The 18,557-nt window shown below is 42.8% G+C and overlaps 1 long non-coding RNA gene across 1 annotated transcript in view; it reads left to right on the plus strand.

Annotated features, from left to right (window-relative positions):
* The window catches only part of LOC137211586 (uncharacterized), a 38,778-nt gene extending 21,409 nt beyond the window's left edge, over nucleotides 1–17,369 (plus strand). Inside the window, exons 3-5 of the long non-coding RNA XR_010937146.1 lie at nucleotides 2,662–2,807; nucleotides 7,159–11,002; nucleotides 15,283–17,369. This is a non-coding gene — a long non-coding RNA (uncharacterized lncRNA). The remainder of the gene's footprint in view (nucleotides 1–2,661; nucleotides 2,808–7,158; nucleotides 11,003–15,282) is intronic.
* The last annotated feature ends 1,188 nt before the right edge of the window (nucleotides 17,370–18,557 follow it).

Genomic DNA, 18,557 nt, shown 5'->3' on the forward strand with positions numbered 1-18,557 from the left:
CGGACTCTCAACCACTGCGCCACCAGGGAAGCCCTGGGTGGCCTTTTCTGTATGGCTTTTTTCACTAAAGATGTTTTTAACGTTCGTTTTTGTAACAAATATCAGCACTACACTTTTTTTTCATTGTCATTACAAATACAAAACATGACTTTAGCGTTTAATTCATTTTACGTATCCAGTTTTGTGGTATTAACTACCTTCATGTAGTTGCACAAACAAGTTAACTAACACGTGTACATCCTGTGTGCATGGGAGATACCCAGGGAATTGAGTAACACCTTGGAATGGCCCAAGACATCACCTTAAATACCGTCTTCATCTAAAACGAAAACAAAGGAAGGGTAGAGTTGTTTCTGTCTACATTCATTTGATTGCATATGGTTTCCAATCGATTGTTGTATAACTAGTTTTAGAGAAGTCATGGGATAGTTGGCTTCATTTCAGTTTGAATTTCCAAATTTAGTGGATTCTGCAGGCTTGATACAAGGTTTACAAACTTGATATTGAATCAGGACATCCCATGGTGTAACTGGTATTAATGGTTTGTTCAACAATTAAAGTTCTGTGTGATATGAGTTCAGCCTGGAGTAATCCAGGTTAGTTTCTATCTGTTATACATTTGTCCCAGGATGAAAGGACAAGGGAAATAAGGCCTGCTTTATAAAAGTGACTTCAAATTAATTGATGGTATAATCTCAACCTAATTTTTAAAAAATTTATTTTATTGAAGAATAGTTGACCTACAAAGTCATGTTAATTTCTGCTGTACAACAAAGTGATTCAGATATATATACACACACACACACACACACACATACATATATACATACTGTTTTTCATATTCTTTTCCATTATGGTTTATTACAGGGTACTGAATATAGTTCCCTGTGCTGTACAGTAAGACCTTGTTGTTTATCCACCCTATATATAATAGTTTGCTTCTACTAATCCCAAATTCCCAATCCATCCCTCCCCCCTGTCTTCCCCTTGGCAACCACAAGTCTGTTTTCTTAAATCTGTGAGTCTGTTTTTGTTTTGTATATAGGTTCATTTGGGTCTCATTTTAGATTCCACATATAAGTGATATCATATGGTATTTGTCGTTCTCTCTATGACTTACTTCACTTAGTGTGATAATCTCTAGGTCCATCCATGTAGCTGCAAATGGCATTATTTCATTCTGTTTTATGGCTGAGTAATATTCCATTGTACATATGTACCACATCTTCTATAGCCATTCATCTTTTGAGGGACATTCAGCTTGCTTCCATGTCTTGGCTATTGTGAATAGTGCTGCTGTGAACGCTAGGGTGCACGTATCTCTTTGAATTATAGTTTTGTCTGGATATATGCCCAGGAGTGGGATTGCTGGTTCATATTGTAATTCTATTTTTAGTTTTTTGAGGAACCTCCATACTGTTTTCCATAGTGGCTGCATCAGTTTACATCCCCACCAACAGTGTAGGAGGGTTTCCTTTTCTCCACACCCCCTCCAGCATTTATTTGTAGACATTTTAATGATGGCCATTCTGACCACTATGAGGTGATAACTCACTGTAGTTTTGATTTGCATTCTCTAATAATTAGCGATGTGGAGCATCTTTTCACGTGCCTATTGGCCATCTGTATGTCTTCTTTGGAAAAGTGTCTATTTAGACCTTCTGCCCACTTTTTGATTTTTTTTTTGAGTTGTATCAGCTATTTGTATACTTTAGAAATTACGCCCTTTTTGGTCACATCATTTGCAGGTATTTTCTCCCAAACAGTTAGCACAGGTGCTAGAACGACTGGATACCCACATGCAGAAGAATAAAGTTGGACCCTTACCTCCCCCACCCCGATTACAAAATCAACACAAAATGGACCAAAGGCCTAGATGTAAGAACCAAATTTATAAAACTCATAGAAGAAAACATGATAGTAAATCTTCATGACCTTCAATTTGGTCATGATTTCTTAGATTTGCTACCAAAAGCACAAGCAACAAAAGACAAAATAGATGAATTGGACTTCCTCAAGATGAAAAACAGTTGTGTATAAAAGGAGCAAGGAATAAGATAATCCACCATCCAAAATGGCCCAAGATGTTTGCAAACCATGTATCTGATAAAGGACTGGAGCCCAGCAGCCAGACCCCCGGTGGTCCAGTGGAGTGTCTGTGCGGCCCCTCCCGTCCTCGGTGATCAGGGGATTTCAGGCCCCACAGCACCCGAGGGGTGGACACGGGTCATCCTCAGCACCCTCAGGGAGTGAGTGCTGGATGCTTTTGAGCCCAGATGCACTCCCATTACTGCCCTCAAAGGCTGAAGGCTTCAGCATGCCTCCAGAAGGACACAGAGTATTTGCAAGTCTTTGAGAACCAAGAGAACAGTCTTCACTTTTCTGAAAGGGCATCTTATTATTTCACAGCGTGACCATTTTCAATCTGGCTCTCAGGGGTGCCCTCCCACCTTCCTGGTATCTCTGAGAGTGGCCATGGGGGTTTGGCTGTCCCCAGTCCCCACACCAGGTGACAAGGCCAGTGGGGCCAGACCCTGGTGGTCCTTAGATTCGCTGGAGACTAACCCAGACTCTCAGCCTGAGATTGAACGTGGACGCCACTGCTTCTCCCCGTCACCGATTCTCATCTCCTCCTCTGTCTCTTTTCCTCTTGCTTTTCAGTCTCAGATTTACCTGATGACCACCACTCACAGTTCCCGCAGAGCCCAGAGATTTCTCCTGGAAGGAAAGGTTCTGGAAAATCAGAGGGATAAATAAAGGATGCAGCTGATTCCCGCCTTGTGCTGACGCCCAAGAGGGTGAGGAGAGTGAGTGTTTTCTCATTAGAATTTTAAATCCTCCAAGTAATAGATCATTGGGGGGGCATCCAGTGTTCTCCTGCTCATTCTAATAATGTCATTCCTGAATTTTAATGTGGTAAATAATTTATATTATAAATATGCTGAGGGGGCGATATCCATTTAAAAAATGTTAGAGGTAACTCCAAGGGATTTACAACAAACAAGGACACAGAACCCTGTGTCCAGACACTGGCTGAGAGATTCCTACCCTGAGCCGCAGTCCCCTGGAGGGCGGAGTGGCCATGACTCTCCTCCCGCAGGTGAGCCTACACAGGCACATCCCACGTGGGACCACTGCATCGTAGAATCTTAGAGTGGCCAATGGCAGGCAGCTGTCTAGAGATGCAGACAAGAGAAAACTGCTCAGCAGCCTGGGACAGTCCCAGGGTGAGGCCTTAGTAAGAGCCAGTGTCAGAGCCTCAGTGATAACTTGAAGAGACAGTTCGGGCTGTTAGGGACATCGTCAGAGATGTACTTAGGGACATATTCAGGGCCTTAGTTATGGACAGGATCAGGGCATTATTTAGTGACAGCTTAAACTATAAGGGACAGCGTCAGGGCCTAAGTTAGAGATAACGTGAGAGCCTTAGTTAGTCAAAAGTCAGGCTGTTACTTAGGGATATATTCAGGGCCTTAGAGCCAGCATCATGGCCATAATTAGAATCAGTGTCAGGGCATTAGTTAGGGCCAAAACTAGGGTGTTAGTTAGGGAAGGAGTCAGGTCTTTAGTTACAGACAGTGTCAGGGTTTTAGGTAGGGACAGCGGCAAGTCCTTAGTTAAGAAGAGTGTCAGGGCCTTGGTTAGGGGCAGCGTCAGGGCGTAGTTAGGGGAAGAGTGAGGCCATTAGGTAAAGACAGACTCAGGGCCTTAGTTAGAGACAGCATCAAGTCCTTTGTTAGGGACATTGTCATGGCCTCAGTTAAAGATAACTTGAGGGTCTTAGAGATAGTGTCAGGGACTTAGTTATGGACATCTTTAGGGCCTCAGAGGTAACTTGAGGGCCTTAGTAAGAGACATTTGGGGTCATTAGTGACATGGTCAGGACCTTAGTGCCATCTTCAGTACATCAGTTATGGGCCGCATCAGGGCATTAATGAGGGACAGCTCATGTTCTTAGGGGCCGTGTCAGGGACTGTGTCAGGGCCTTAGTTAGGGAAAGAGTGAGGCCATTAGTTAAAGACAGACTCAGGGCCTTAGTTAGAGACAGCCTCAGTCCTTAGTTAGTGTCAGGGCCTCAGTTAAAGATAAGTTGAGGGCCTTTGTTAAGGACAGCCTCAGGGCCTTAAAGGGATGTACATAAGAGTATCTTTGGGCTCCTTACCAAACTAAAACCCCCACAAAATAGAAGATTTTAGCATTCTTCATTCCAGAGAAGCTCATCAAGAGACCATCTGAGCCCAGATTAAAGGGAGTTAAGGCCCTGTACACACACTAATCCTTAGGAGCAACTGTGTCCTTAAACCATTGCTGTAAAACTCCTCACCAGATCCTCCTGCATTGGGACACACAGTTTTTGAGGACACGAGTTTTCTGTGTCCCCCTGTGGCTGGCAAAGCAGTAAAGCTATTCTTTTCTACTTCTTCCAAACCTCTGTCTCTGAGATTTGATTTGGTGCACTGGTGCACAGAGGTCGAGTTTTCGGCATCAAGTTTAGTACCCAATATGGGGCTGACTTGGGGAAGGCCCCTGTGGGTCCCCTGACTTGATTGGACACTTCTGATTTTCTCCATGCCAGCCTCTTTTGAGAGAGTGTAGGGTTGGAGAATTCCTTTAGAGGCCAGACTGCCTGGGACCCTTGCCTGGAGAGGCCAAGCCCCAGTCATACCCCATCTGCCATCCCAGCAGTTGGAACTCTGGGGCAGGAGAAGATGGTGGAAGAGGGACCACCCTAGCAACTGCCAAGGCCATCTTTGCCTTGAGGATGTTCCTCTCTTCCTCCTGCCTGGGCTGCCCTGAATGTCCTACTCCAAGGGATTATTTTGGGGAACCAGAAAAGTAGCATTTAGGATGTTGCGATACCTCAGCCAGCATGTGGTAACTCCCCTGGCATGCACTCTGAGGTCCTTTTAGCCCTGTACATTTGGGGGAACTTTGGTTCCCATTTGGGTGACTTTTCATTCCAGGAAATCTCATTTGGAAGGTGCACCCCTTGGACCGAGGTCACAGGCTAAGTTGAGACTTGGAAGCTGATTTGAGTCTTGTGCTGTTTGGTTTTTGGTTTCTGTTTGGTTTCTGGTTCCTTTGGTTTGAGGCTTCCATTAGTGGTGAGGATTTTGTTTTGTTCTTAGTCCGCGTATGAGTGTTCTATGGTTCAGACATAGGAAGTGCTTCTTCTTCAATTCCATCAGAGAGCCAATGGGCAAAATCCTGGCAGACTGCTCAACCTGTAGTTGTAAACCTAAGACTAAGAAAATAATGGAATTCTATTGTAATTTTGTCTGGCCAATGTATGGATACATTCTTGAAAATGAGGAAAGGTGGTCTTTGAATGGTAGCCTAAATGACTATACTATCCTTCAGCTAGAGTTCTTTTGTCACAGGAAGAGAAAGGCAAAAGAAGTTCCATATGTTCAAGCATTTATGAAGCTACATAATAAAGGAAGTGAGCAGCTAGGTACCAGGCTGATAGTACAAAGAGAAAAGAAAGTCACTTTTTACTAGAGCTGTTAGTTTCTGAATGCAGAAGAAAATAAGGGGCAAAATAAGATGGATACAGAAGGTGATGAAAATTTGTGAAAAGGGAAAACTGAGGAAAGAGTTGTGCATGACCAGGATTTTCTATTGGATTAAATTTAGTTGGGTAAATGGATTTTGTTGGAAGTGGGTTAGGGCAAGACTGGCTTTGGTTTCTCCCTCCAAAGTTTTCTTGGAACGCTGCTTTTAATAACAGCTTGTGAGTTCCTCTGCCTGTGTCTGTGATCTGTATTTGTGTTTGAAATCTCCTTAATTTGGTTCAGTGAATAAGTGTTGTTTGGCCGATTCTAACAGTTCTTTTTATCTCCAGCTAACTTTGAGGTGCTTCAGAAGGCCCCTGAGCCACCTCAGAGAGAAATGTTTGATTAGTATGTTACATTACATGGAATTCCTAAAACTCTAGTATGTCCTGGTAAAATGTTATCAGTCATAATTCTAGTTATTTTTAAATGTTTCATGTAACAGCAGTAATTGTTTCTTTTGTCATTTACATTGTGATCAAATGCTTAACAGTGACCTTTTAAGTCTTTATGTGATTTATAGATAGTTATTGTTGTGCTCTAACACTTTGGAAAAGTGCTCCATCTTCAAGAAGATCTATGTGGAGGACCTTTTGGCAAACACAGGTCTCTGATAAATTTCGTATCATAACGCCAAACTGGGTAAGAAATGAAAAATCTTAATGGAGAATCTGATGGCTTCATAAAAAGTTAACAAAAGGATTGGTTACTGGGTGAACTGGTGAATATGGTTATAACGTTTTTGTTTTTTTGTTACTGGCTTTGATCTGTGTTTTCCAGACACAGGGAAGTCCTTCCCCTGGAGCTACTTAGGACTTTGAGCAGTTGGGTAAATGACACCTCTGTATTGAAGTCTGTATTTATGAAAGTTACTGTGTTGGCTTCACTTTTGCCCTGATGTTTAGGAGGAAAGGAAAACTACCTAGTGAAATTATCAGAATGTAATTACTCATGATGTATCACTGTTTGCTTTAGGTCTACTGCTAAAAGCACATGTACAATGCTTGTGTGACAATTGGGTATGAATAATAAAATGTATGGCCTATATAAAGCATTTTCTCATTAACATACCTCTGAGCATGTTCATGATACCTGATCAGTATTCCCCCAATGTGGATTAACTAGGCAAATATAAAGGAGGCCTAGCGCTGAGGGACATGATCTACACCTGGACCAAACAGCTGAATCACTCTGGCATTGAGGGATTGATATTTTGATCATGAATGCTCTCTATTGAAAAACTTGTAATCAAGAGGGAAAAAAACTCTTCACGTATTGAGGTGTGAGGAAGTCACTCTGGCTTATACATGGTTTAACTTAAATTTTACTGACCAAAGAGGCCCATTTTGTAGCCTTTCGGACATGCATTGTACATCTGCTTTGGCATTGAGGAGGGGAATGCATTTGACAGTCAAAAAAGGAGTAACTATGCTTCAGACATCCAAGGTAAAGCTAAGTGACCATTGTAGATGTGATTTTAGATGCATTCCTGTATTGTTTTTTTGTTTTCTTTTTCAAGATTTTTTTTTTTGATGTGGACCATTTTTTAAGTCTTTATTGAATTTGTTACAATATTGTTTCTGTTTCATGTTTTGGTTTTTAGGCCACGAGGCATGTGGGATCTTAGCTCCCCACCCAGGGATCAAACTAGCACCCCCTGCATTGGAAGATGATGTCTTAACCACCGGACTGCCAGGGAAGTCCCCACATTCCTGTATTGTTGAACTTGAATTTCTGAGCTATGTCAGACTTGGGATGCCACTGGCCATTTTCAAAACAATGTCTGCTGGTAGCTGCAACTGTACGTTTTCAAGGACTCCTCTCTTAACTATTAAATTTTAAACAATGATGTTAGATCAGATACTAATAGAAAGATGAGACATATGTGTAGTGGTCAATAGCTCCTGTTATGGATATGTTAATACTACATCAGAAGTTAAGACCTACTTAGGTAGAATTAGACAACTGGCTACAAAGTCTCTCCGAAGTGCCAGTTCCAGACTGGGTTTCAGACGTATTCTCCTGAATTCCTAAGGGAATGGGATGTACTTTTACTATTAAAGTTTCAGTTGTTACCCCTCCTATTGTAACTGGGTTGGTTGCACCAAAATGGCAGACCAAGGGATTGAGATCTTAATCATACGAGTCTCAGGTCCAGGACTTGGAACTCAAATATTTGTAATTTGGTATCCATTCCCCCAGATTTAGGCAGGATGATGCCCGCCCCCGCCCCCAGTTTCAGCAGGAAGCAGCCAGAGCAGTCGTTGCCCCGTTGCCTGAAAGATGTGGGGGAAGATAAAACTGAAGTGGGGATTAAAACTGAGTCCCCTTAAAACCGAGTTCCTGTGCCAAGTTTATGATTAATGTCTCAATCTGAAATGATTATTCCTTTTTTTGTCAAAAACCTGTTGTCCTAAAGATTGGGGAGTGTCTAGAAGAGGAGGAGTTAAACTGAGTGGGACTCTGTGGGTCTCCTGGGCACAGAAGCCTTTCTGTGTGCCTCCTAACTTGTTTGTGGGGAATAGACTAGACACTCCAGGACCTTCCCTGAGTTCCAAAGGGTGGATTCGAACAGTTGCTAATCAGGGAAGGGAGGGGATGCAGAGACAGGGAGGAACAGTCAAGAAACAACAGTGCAGCCTTGAGGCAGGGTCCTGGTTCTGCCTCAAGGGATACACATAACAATATTTTTGAGCTCCTTAAGTAACTAAAACCCCCAACAAATGGAAGATGTTAGCATTCTTCATTCCAGAGAAGCTCATCAAGAGACTGTCTGAGGCCAGATTAAAGGAGTGCAGGCCCTGTATACACCCTGATCCCTATCAGCAACCACACCCTTGAACCATTGCTATAAAACACCTCACCAATCCTCCCCGCACTGGGACACACAGTTGTTGAGGGCACGAGCCTGCTATGTCCTCTATTGGCTGGCAGAGTGATAAAACTAATCTTTCCTATTTCTTCCAAAACACTGTTCTTGAGATTCGATTCAAAACTGGTGCAGAGAGGCTGCTTATTCAGTATCAGGTACAGAGTCAGGCTGTTAGAAACAGTGTCAGGTCTTTAGTTATGGAAAGCCTCAGGGAATTAGGGACAGACCAAGATATTATGCACAGCGTCAGAGCCTTAGTTAGGGAGAGTGTCAGGGCATGACGTAGGACCAGCATCAGGACCGTAGTTAGGATCAGCATCAGGGTCTTAGTTAAAGACATTGCCAGGACCTGAGTTAGGCACAGTATCAGGGCCTCCATTAGGGACAGGGTCAGTGCTTGAGTTAGAGACAGCCTCAGGGCCTGAGTTAGCAATGGCCTCAGGGCTTACTTAGGGACAGTGTTGGGACTTTGGTGAGTTGCCTCATGACATTACCTAAGGGTAGTGTCAGGACTTCAGTTATTGACGGCATTAAGGCCTATGTTAGGGACAGCTTCAGGGCCTTAGTTAGGACCAGTATCAGAGCCTGAGTTAGGCCTAACATCAGGGTTTGCATTAGGACTAGCATTAGGGCCTTAGGTATGGACAGTGGCAGGGTCTGAGTTAGGAGTAGCTTCAGGGCCTTTGTTAGGGACAGCATCAGGGCTTATGTTAGGATCAGAGTCATGACATTAGCTAGGGACAGAGTCTGGGAAAGAGCTAGGGATAGTGTCAAGATTAGTTATTGAGAGCATCAGGGCCTGAGTTAGGACCAGCCTCAGGGCTTGAGGTAGGGACAGAGTCAGAGCCTGAGTTAGGGATAGCCTCAGGGCCTGTGTTAGGGACAGCTTCAGGGTCTTAGTTAGGGACAAAGTCAGGACCTGAGTTAGGGACAATGTCAGGGCCTTAGGGACAGAATCAGGACCTGAGTTAGGGACAATGTCAGGGCCTTAGCTAGGATCAGCATCAGGGTCTTAGTTAAAGACATTATCAGGGCCTGAGTTAGTCACAGCATCAGGGCCTCAGGGATAGCTTCAGGGCCTGTTAGGGACAGCAACAGGGCTTTCTTAGGGACAGTGTCAGGACCTTGTTTAGAGATGGGTCAGGATATTAGCTCAGGATAGTGTCAGGACTTTAGTTATTGCCGGCATCAGGGCCTATATTAGGGACAGCTTCCAGGCCTTAGTTAGAGACAGTGTCAGGGCCTTAGTTAGGACTAGTCAGGGCCTGAGTTCACCCCCACCCCACCCCACACACCAGACAACCTCCCCAAGCAAGGGCAACACTAAGCCTGAGATTTGCCCTGTGCCTTAAGTACTGTCTTCATCCCCTTAAAATAAAAACACCCTGGAGTGCAGCCACCTGAATCGCAGCACAGCCTAAGTGAGAACCACCCCTCTCTGCTGTGCCCCAAGGGACTCAGGGAAAAAAGCAGATGCGAAGAACAGAAGTGTAGAAGGACTAATAGAATAGGAATAAAATAGGGATAATGAAGAAAGGAAAACAGACTGAAGGGCTGGAGGTCATTTATCATTTATAAAACTTTATACGAAGTATGAAAAATAGCCCAGCAGGTTTCCTGCCTCTCAAGTCATGTCACTGCATCACGTAGTCGTCATCCCCAATATGGGATTCCTGGGCTCTGCTCTGCATCTGGGGTGGCAACAAAACAGTGTCTACAGTTTAAGCCCACTTTTAAAATATATGCATACACACATATACATATATGTGTGTGTACATATACACATGTAAATACAGAACTGTGTGCAGCATTAAAAAGAACGAAGGTGGGTTTGTACACACCATCACAGAAATAGGTCTACATCATAGTATGACTTGAGAAAGCCAGGCTGCAGAATAGTATGTATGGTCCTGCTTCTGGGAGAAAAAAAGGAAAGACTGAGAGAGAGGGAGTGAGGGGAAGAGACAAAGAGTCACAAGCCAGTTCACACCCTCACTTCACTCAAATTTCTGCACAAAGTGACAGCCTGCGAAAGCCCTTCCCTGATGACCCCCAGAGCTCTCTAGCCCCTCATCCTGCTTCACTTTTCTTCCTAGTACTCGTCACATTGTATATTTGTCTTATTTATTGTCTGTCTGTGAGTACAAGGGTCTTAGACTGTTCTGTTCATCCCTGAGTCCCCAGCAACTAGAACAGAGTGCAGCACACAGTAGGCCCTCTGGAAGTATTTTTTGAATGAATGAATAGAAACTTCAAAGAAATAGTCTATAGGGAGTGGAATAAGTGGGGAAGTATAGAGGATATATATTTTATTTCTGTACTCCTGTAGTCTTCTGCTTTGTATTGCAATATTATTTCCCTATTAAAAATCAACTGCAAATTGGGGAAGGAAGGTCTTCCTTTAGGCTGAGCTGGCATCTAACCCCCTGAAGCTCCCTAGTTCTAACCCAGAGCCAAGCAGAGCAAGGACCTGTCTTCCTTCCCTGTGACGGTCTTTCTTGCCTTCTCTTTCCTCCCTTCTCCAAGCTGAACTGCTCCGTGTGTCCCTGTACTGAACTCAGAAGGACTGAGAAAGGTGGGTACCGACCACGACCATACACAAGGCAGGCATTAAGCAAGAAGGACAGAATGAAGGGAGAACAGATTCACTTGTGTTTAAGGCAGGAGAGGTCTTGGGCTGAAACAATACAGTACATGGAACAACAGACGCAAAAGCACTTCAAGGGAAAAGTTACCAGGTTACCAGAAGAAATCACATGCTAATGACGTCCTCCTCACTGTGTGACTGACGGATCTTCATCCCTTCAAATGCTGTTCTTTAGACTCCTACTGTGTTTGTCAGGCACTGCACCAGGCGCAGACCTGGCGTTTGCTCCCTAAAGCAGGAATCTGTCAGGAGGCTTGCAGCTTCCTCATTCGCTTTGTCACAGAGCAGGATTCCCACTACTTCACACCCCTTCTCAATCTGCAACCCAAGTGGCAGGAGAGCAGTGTGGCCCATCACAGGGGTGGGGACCCAGCACCTGGTGTCCTACATACACTGTGGACTCTCCCCAGCAAGACTGTGCATCCCTCGGACAAGCTAGTCCAGGGAAAACCAAGCTTGTGAGTTTCTTCCTTAGCAGCATGACACAGGTGGCGTATCTCTAGTGCACTGACACATGGCTTCATAAATCAGGGCAAGAAACGTATACATGTTTCCTGGTCATGAGGCCTGCAGATCCTCATCTTAGGGACATGGAACTTCTTCCCATAAGTTGAGGCTCTCTCAAGAGGAGGAAAGCATCAGCTCCATCTCTAAGCTTTACAACAAAAAGCAAGATTATCTACCCCATTTAGCCAAAGTGGCTAGAGAATGAGATATATGAGTAATCTGAATAGTCCGATTAATAGTAATAAGTTCATTCTTTCCCTGTTTAACCAACATAAGTTTTCCATTCTTAAAAAAATGAAAAAACGACTCGCTCCTTCTTTTCTCTTGAGTTGGTTTCTTCACTGTCTAGCTGTCCCCTTGCCAGAGCTGCCGTCACTCCTTGCCACCTGAACCCCATAACAGCTGGCTTCTGGACCTCAGCGCCAGCTTGAATGTCCTCTCTTGAAGTTCACCAGTGACTTTCTGGTGCTTTTCTCAGTCTTCAAGTTTATCTCGATCTCCCTACACTTATTACGTGGATGGCTCCCTGCCTCTGAAACACCCTCCTTTTATTTCCATGCTCTGTATCCTCAAGGTTCTTTTTCCTAATTCTCGAACACACTAAATGAGATTGTTGCCCAAGAATGTATCCACGGCCTCTTCTCTTTCTATTTGCCCATCCTTGTCAGTCCCGTGTAAGCCCATAGCTTTACCTTGCACCTTTGAGAAAAGACCTCAGAAGTTGGTTATCCTTTGCCCTGACTCTCTGCCCAGCTCCAGGCCAAAGGCCCACCATCTGCAGACCTCTCCCCATAGAAATCGTGCCTGGACTGCCAACAAATGGACCAAAACGCTCCTTCATGCACCCTCTAAAATCCGGGTCCTGTGTCACCTTCCTCCCAATCCCTGTAGCTAAAACCCACCTGCAAGTATGTCCTCCTTTCTCTGAGCAGCTGTGGTCCTTGGCCTCACCTCTTATCCCAGGTCACCATTTCTGCAGTGCTGTCTAGTTATGTTTTCTGGGTTTCATTCTCCCAGGCTAACCTGTCAGCTCTCCTACGTACGTGCTAAAAGAATGAATGAAAATATCCTTAACAGCACACCTAGAATGAACAAAGCATGTTAACATTTTAGTAGACACTTCCCTTCAATATTCTCTTACCATCTTTCCCTTTGAGCAACTCTGTGCCAGGTACTTAACTAGACACTGCAGATGTTGCTATTACTGCCCCCACTACTTCCACTGCTTCTATTAATACTGATACTCCTGCTGCTACTATTAATAATAACAATAGACATTCGGCACTTACTATGTGTCAGGTACCGTGATAAGCATTTATGGGGATTACGGCATTTAATCTTAACAGCCGCCCTGTGAGAGAAGTAATAGTTTCTCCCCATTTCACACATGGGCAACTAAAGCAGAGAGGAAAACTGGGTAACTTCTTTGTCTTCAAGGAGCATTTAGTCCAGCAAAGAAAGACAGGCCTTGGACACACAATTACAATGTGCTGCATGCTATGAAGGAAAAGTGCAGGATATCACAGGAATGCATAATAAGGGGACCTCGCTCAGGCCAACGACCAGGGATGCTTAAGTGGGAATCGGAAGGAAAAAATGAGAATAAACCAGCCAAAGAGGAAGGAAGAACAAGCCATATCGAGGGGCCAGGCTAGCCCTGGGAGCTCATGGTTCACAAGGTGCTAGGCACTGACAGTGGGAAAAGAGTGCCGTCCTAAATACAGCACCCATCCCCTGCAACTGTCCTGTTCACTGGAAAGGGAGAAAAGCTGCATTGCCCTGCCTGGGGGGCTGGGAACTGGACTCACCTACCAAGCAGAGCTCCTATTTTCCATTCACATTTTAAACGCAGGATGTGGAGATGCATTTATAATCAAATGCTTTGTGGAATGCATCCTGCTTTTAAAAATCCTTCATGGGGCCATACTTTTTAAGAGTTTCATCATCAAGTGTGAGCAAAATGTAATAATGATGATGGGTATAATAGATTCCAGTTTACCAAAAATGCAGAACCTTTCCCAGAATTCCATGGAAAGAGCTCTGTGCCGTCAAGTCAAAGGGGTTTTGTCTCAAAGAGAGACAATAGTAACAGTCCCATGGCAGTAAGCCCTTTAGACAGCTCATGCAATAGGGTTACCCAAAGTACTCTGGACCAATGAATTAAAAGAACAAGAAAAATATGAACTGCATTAATAGAGTGTAGGCTTGTGTGTGAAAGGCATAATATATCTTTAAGTATTTTAAGACGAATTTCTAGCATAGTCCAAACAAGTGCAGATATGAGATGCAAATCTATGATTTATAGATATTAGTTGGCCTATTGGTTGAGATCCATCTTCCTGTCTCCTGTTTGCTGGAATCACATGGAATAGAATACGGAAAATTCATTCTAACAACATGCTAATTGTGGGAAGATAAAATAGAGATATGGTTGGAAAAATAGTAATATGAAGGAGATCCTTTTTTAATGCTTTTCAGAATGATTTTACTCATTCTGAAGAGTGCAGCTCAGCTTTAGCTGTGCAATTGTTGTATACAGTATAACACTAATTTTGCCTAATAATGTCTTCTAAGAAATCCATGACCATATTTTTGGATTTTGTTGCTGCTTTAAAGTTAGAGAAAAGCAACCTGTTTTCAGAACAATTAACAAGTTTTACAAATCACTGAAGTGAAAACTTGCGAAACTCCTGTATATTTTAGAATAGTATATTAGCAGTATGTTTTTTTAAAAAGGAGAAAAAAGAAGTTTTGACATACATACATATTATAGATACAGAAGAAGTTACTATTTGGGACTTCACTAAGGAAACACATTAATCTCTTTTCTATTTTATTTCCACCTGTAGGGTTTTCAGATTGCTTTCCCTACAGGTCCGTGGGCAGCAAATAAACCCACCCATGCTGAAGCGGCAGCTTAAAGTCCTAAATGGTTTGGTCAGTAGCAGTCAGGAGCCAAGAACGCTCTGTGCCAGGAGAGCCTGCGTGGCTAACAAAGCAATTAGTAGCCCTTCCCTGGTGCAGAGTGTCATCGTCATGCTTTATGCAATTACTCAGAATATATCAGAAGCAAAGTGCCAGTGTTATTTTACAAAGAATTAGAATCCTAAACTGCAAGTTACAAGGCTGTTCTCTGGTTTACTCTCTCCCATGTGGAGGGTTGGCTGAGGCCACGGAAGTGAATGTGGTCTGCTTGCCTGGTTTCAAACGTAGCTTCAGACAAAAATAAAGATACTCATTTGTGGACAACATGAATGTTTTTACCTTTCAGTGACTCATCTTTGCCATCCTTCCAAAAGCTCGATACATTTAAGAAATGTTAGCTACACTGTCATAGTTATATAAAAGGTAACTAAGATTAAGAGATCAGATGCAGGGTTGGTGTGGGGAGGAATGATGCCTATGTATGTATGGCCACATTTTTAAGTGGAAGAATTAAAAAGGGGAACTATAATTTTCACGTCTTGCCCAAACAGAGGTTTCTGCAGACATCAATAGAACTCTTATTTTACTAGCAATGCAGTTGAGCACATATATTAACACTAAAAGGGTTGAAAGGAAAAAGGGGACAGCACTGCTTTGCACCCATTAACAATGTGATATCAAAATGGAAACATACGTCTTTTAGGATGAAATCTAATAAATAATTGAGAACGACTATGATGCCTGACACTTTACTACCAAATACTCACATCTAACAGGTTTTAGATTGTCTAACAGAAGATAAACATATACCCCAAAATAGACCTGATTCACCTAGATTTGAGAGACAAATTCATCTTCTCTTTGCTAATTAAAGGGAAAGAACAAGGTATTTCTTACCTGCACGTGATTTCGTGTGTGGGCAAGACTCGGCGCATCTCTGGGTTCTTGTCTTGGCCTTCATACGCTACGGCCTGTAAACAAAGGCACGATTTGAGCTAAGAATGGAACCAAGTAGCAGAGGACAAACTACCATAATCGAGTTCTTGACCATTCACCAGTGCTGCAAGGCCAACTAGCTTTCAGAGCCAAAGGTCTCACTGGGCTGATTGTTTTAAGACAGTTGTTAAGGATCAACCCAAATTGAGTGGAAGGGGATATGTTCCTCTCTGTCCCGTCAACCACCTTATTATAATGCACATCTTTGGATCCTTGTATGAGATGGGCTTCTGTCATCAAGACAACCACAGTTCTCTCTTCAATTCAGAATAAAAATAAATCTAATCAATGGGGAAGGAAAAACCCCGAAGGCTTAGCAGACTGAGATACTAGTGATTTAAAATATAGAAAAGCACATGGATTTTATTTTTAAATGATTTGTATTTGTCGCCTCATTTTACTACTTCCAACTCCAACATGTAATATTCTAGAGGTAAGTAGCAGAAAACAAGTGAGGCTATGGTTATGAGTCCACTCACTGTCTTGTGATGATTCATCAATCCGGAAATCCTTCCTGCCTACCGGTTGAAAACATGTGCTCTCTGGGGAGTATAACCACCCAAACAGTAATACTCGCCCGCATATGCTGGGGGAAGGGCAGGGTTGGGCGGGGAGTTAAGCCATAGTTACCTCCCTTAACTAAGAAGAATTACATCTGACTCTCAAAATTTGGAGTCCCAAACCACCTCACCAGCCAAGATGGTTTTAGTAATATGTGTACAAACATGTTACTTAAGGTCGCTGGAAGTTTCCTTGAGACCTCTGCTTACTGGAAGATCTACATGGTAATACCTGGGCCAGAGAAAAGCTCACAGCTATGGGTAGAGCAGTGCTCTGCATGGGGATACATTTTAACTAACTTGACAATGTAGCACTGCGTAATACTAATATAACACAGCTTCAAATTCTTCATAAAATTACTTTCACACATTCAGATAGCTCAGTTTCTCGGTGATGAAACTACTTAAATTAACCAGAGACTATCCTTTCTTTAGGACACACAAAAACTGCAGTAACTAACTTATAGTTGTCAGGAATGTGCTTGTTTATGAACCCGAGACTTTTAGAACTGTAAATGATGGAGGACAGCTTATGACACGCTGTGTGCAGACCCTCAGAGCAGGCTCTGGCTTTGACCTAACTCCAGGACAAAACAGAAATTGCAACACATTAAAAAATGAGAAAAAGTACCTGTATAAGGAGAAAACATTTCTCTACCATTGGCCCATCAAAAGCATTTTTTATGGTTAGCCTGTTATAACCCTATAGTTTTAATGTTTTATTTTGCCATAATTTTAGATGTATAGAAAAGTTGTGAGGATATATAAAGAATTCCACGATACTCTACCCAGATGCCTCAAGTGTTTACATTTTAGTAAATTTGCTTTATTCTTCTTTCTTTCTCTATTTTCTTTTCCTGAACCATTTATTAGTTAACTGCAGACATGCCCTAAATACTTCAGAATGTATTTCCTTAAAACAAGGAATTCTCTTACATAACCATAGCACAATTATCTGAATCAGAAAATTAACATTGGTACAATACAATAATCTAATCAACACCTGAGATTCACCAAATACCCAGTAATGTCCTTTATAGCAAACAACAACAAAACCAATACCAATCACAACATTCAGTTGTCATATCTCCTTAAAAAAGGAATATTCCTGAGTCTTTGTATTTCATGACATTGACATTTTTGAAGAATACAGGCCATTTTGTAGAACATCCTCAATTTGGGTTTGTCTAATGTTCCCTCAGGCTTAGCCTGAAGTTATGTAATTCAGGCCCGGAATACCACAGACAGGATGCTGAGTTCTCCTTGTATCACATCACACTGTCAACTCGTTCCACTAATGCAGTAAACTCTGACCATTTGGTTAAGGGGGTGCCTGCCACCCATCAGAGAGCACAGCCAGATTTGTGCACTGTAAAGTTACTACTTTAAGTAATTCATAACTATCTTCTGGGGAAATCATCTAGATTATGTTAACATCATATTATGACTTAAATTTTCACCCATTAGTTTTAGCATGCACTGATGATGCATTCCTGCAATCTTAAAAGACCTTTTAAATACCCAAGAAGTTGCTTTACTCAAGAAAATGCATTAATTGAAAATATTTTAAAAACCAAAACTTCCATCTGCCTGATTTACTGCAATCACTGCTTTAAAAAATCAAAGAAACACTGTAAATAACTGATGAGATCTCATACATGGTGCTAAAACATTCTATCATGCATTTCTGCGAAATCCTATTATCACTACATGTTTTGTACATTCTCTTAATACCCCTGAAAACCTCTGGTTCAACTTTAGTTTTCTGTCATGCTAAACTAATACAAGTAACTTGGTAAATGAAATTCACAGGTATTAATGGGGTTTTCCTTCCTGTTTAAAAAAAAATTGGTTTTGGGAGGAGAAAGGAGTATCAATTACATCAGACCTTCTCATTTTGAGTCTTTCTAGATAATACCAATATTATTTTTTACTGAGGCTGCTGGTTCCACTGAAATCAGTGGGCCCGTGATGATACTCAATTAAAGAGATGCTGCAGGGCGCTTCCCTGGTGGCGCAGTGGTTGCGAGTCCGCCTGCCGATGCAGGGATCGGGCACGGGTTCGTGCCCCGGTCCAGGAAGATCCCACATGCGGCGGAGCGGCTGGGCCCGTGGGCCGTGGCCGCTGAGCCTGCGCGTCCGGAGCCTGTGCGTCCGGAGCCTGTGCTCCGCAACAGGAGAGGCCACGACAGTGAGAGGCCCGCGTACCACAAAAAAAAAAGATATGCTGCAGTGAAAATATGTTGACGACCCCCCAAAACAGTAGATGATCCATGATCTCCCAGGTATTCCATGTTTTTGTCTTTGGTGACTGAACATCATTCGTTGAAGGCCCAGGGCCTCCGTAATACATCTCTACCAATCTCAACCTGCCACTTCGCTTCTGGCAGCAGAGTCAAAATGGAGAATCTTTCTCTACGTCAAGCATAGAAAAATGAAAGCATGAGTTTGGATTTTTGCTCAGAAATAGTTAAACTCTGGGGACGGAAGGAAGC

This window comes from Pseudorca crassidens, chromosome 19 (assembly GCF_039906515.1).
Source record: "Pseudorca crassidens isolate mPseCra1 chromosome 19, mPseCra1.hap1, whole genome shotgun sequence".
NCBI lineage: Eukaryota > Metazoa > Chordata > Mammalia > Artiodactyla > Delphinidae > Pseudorca > Pseudorca crassidens.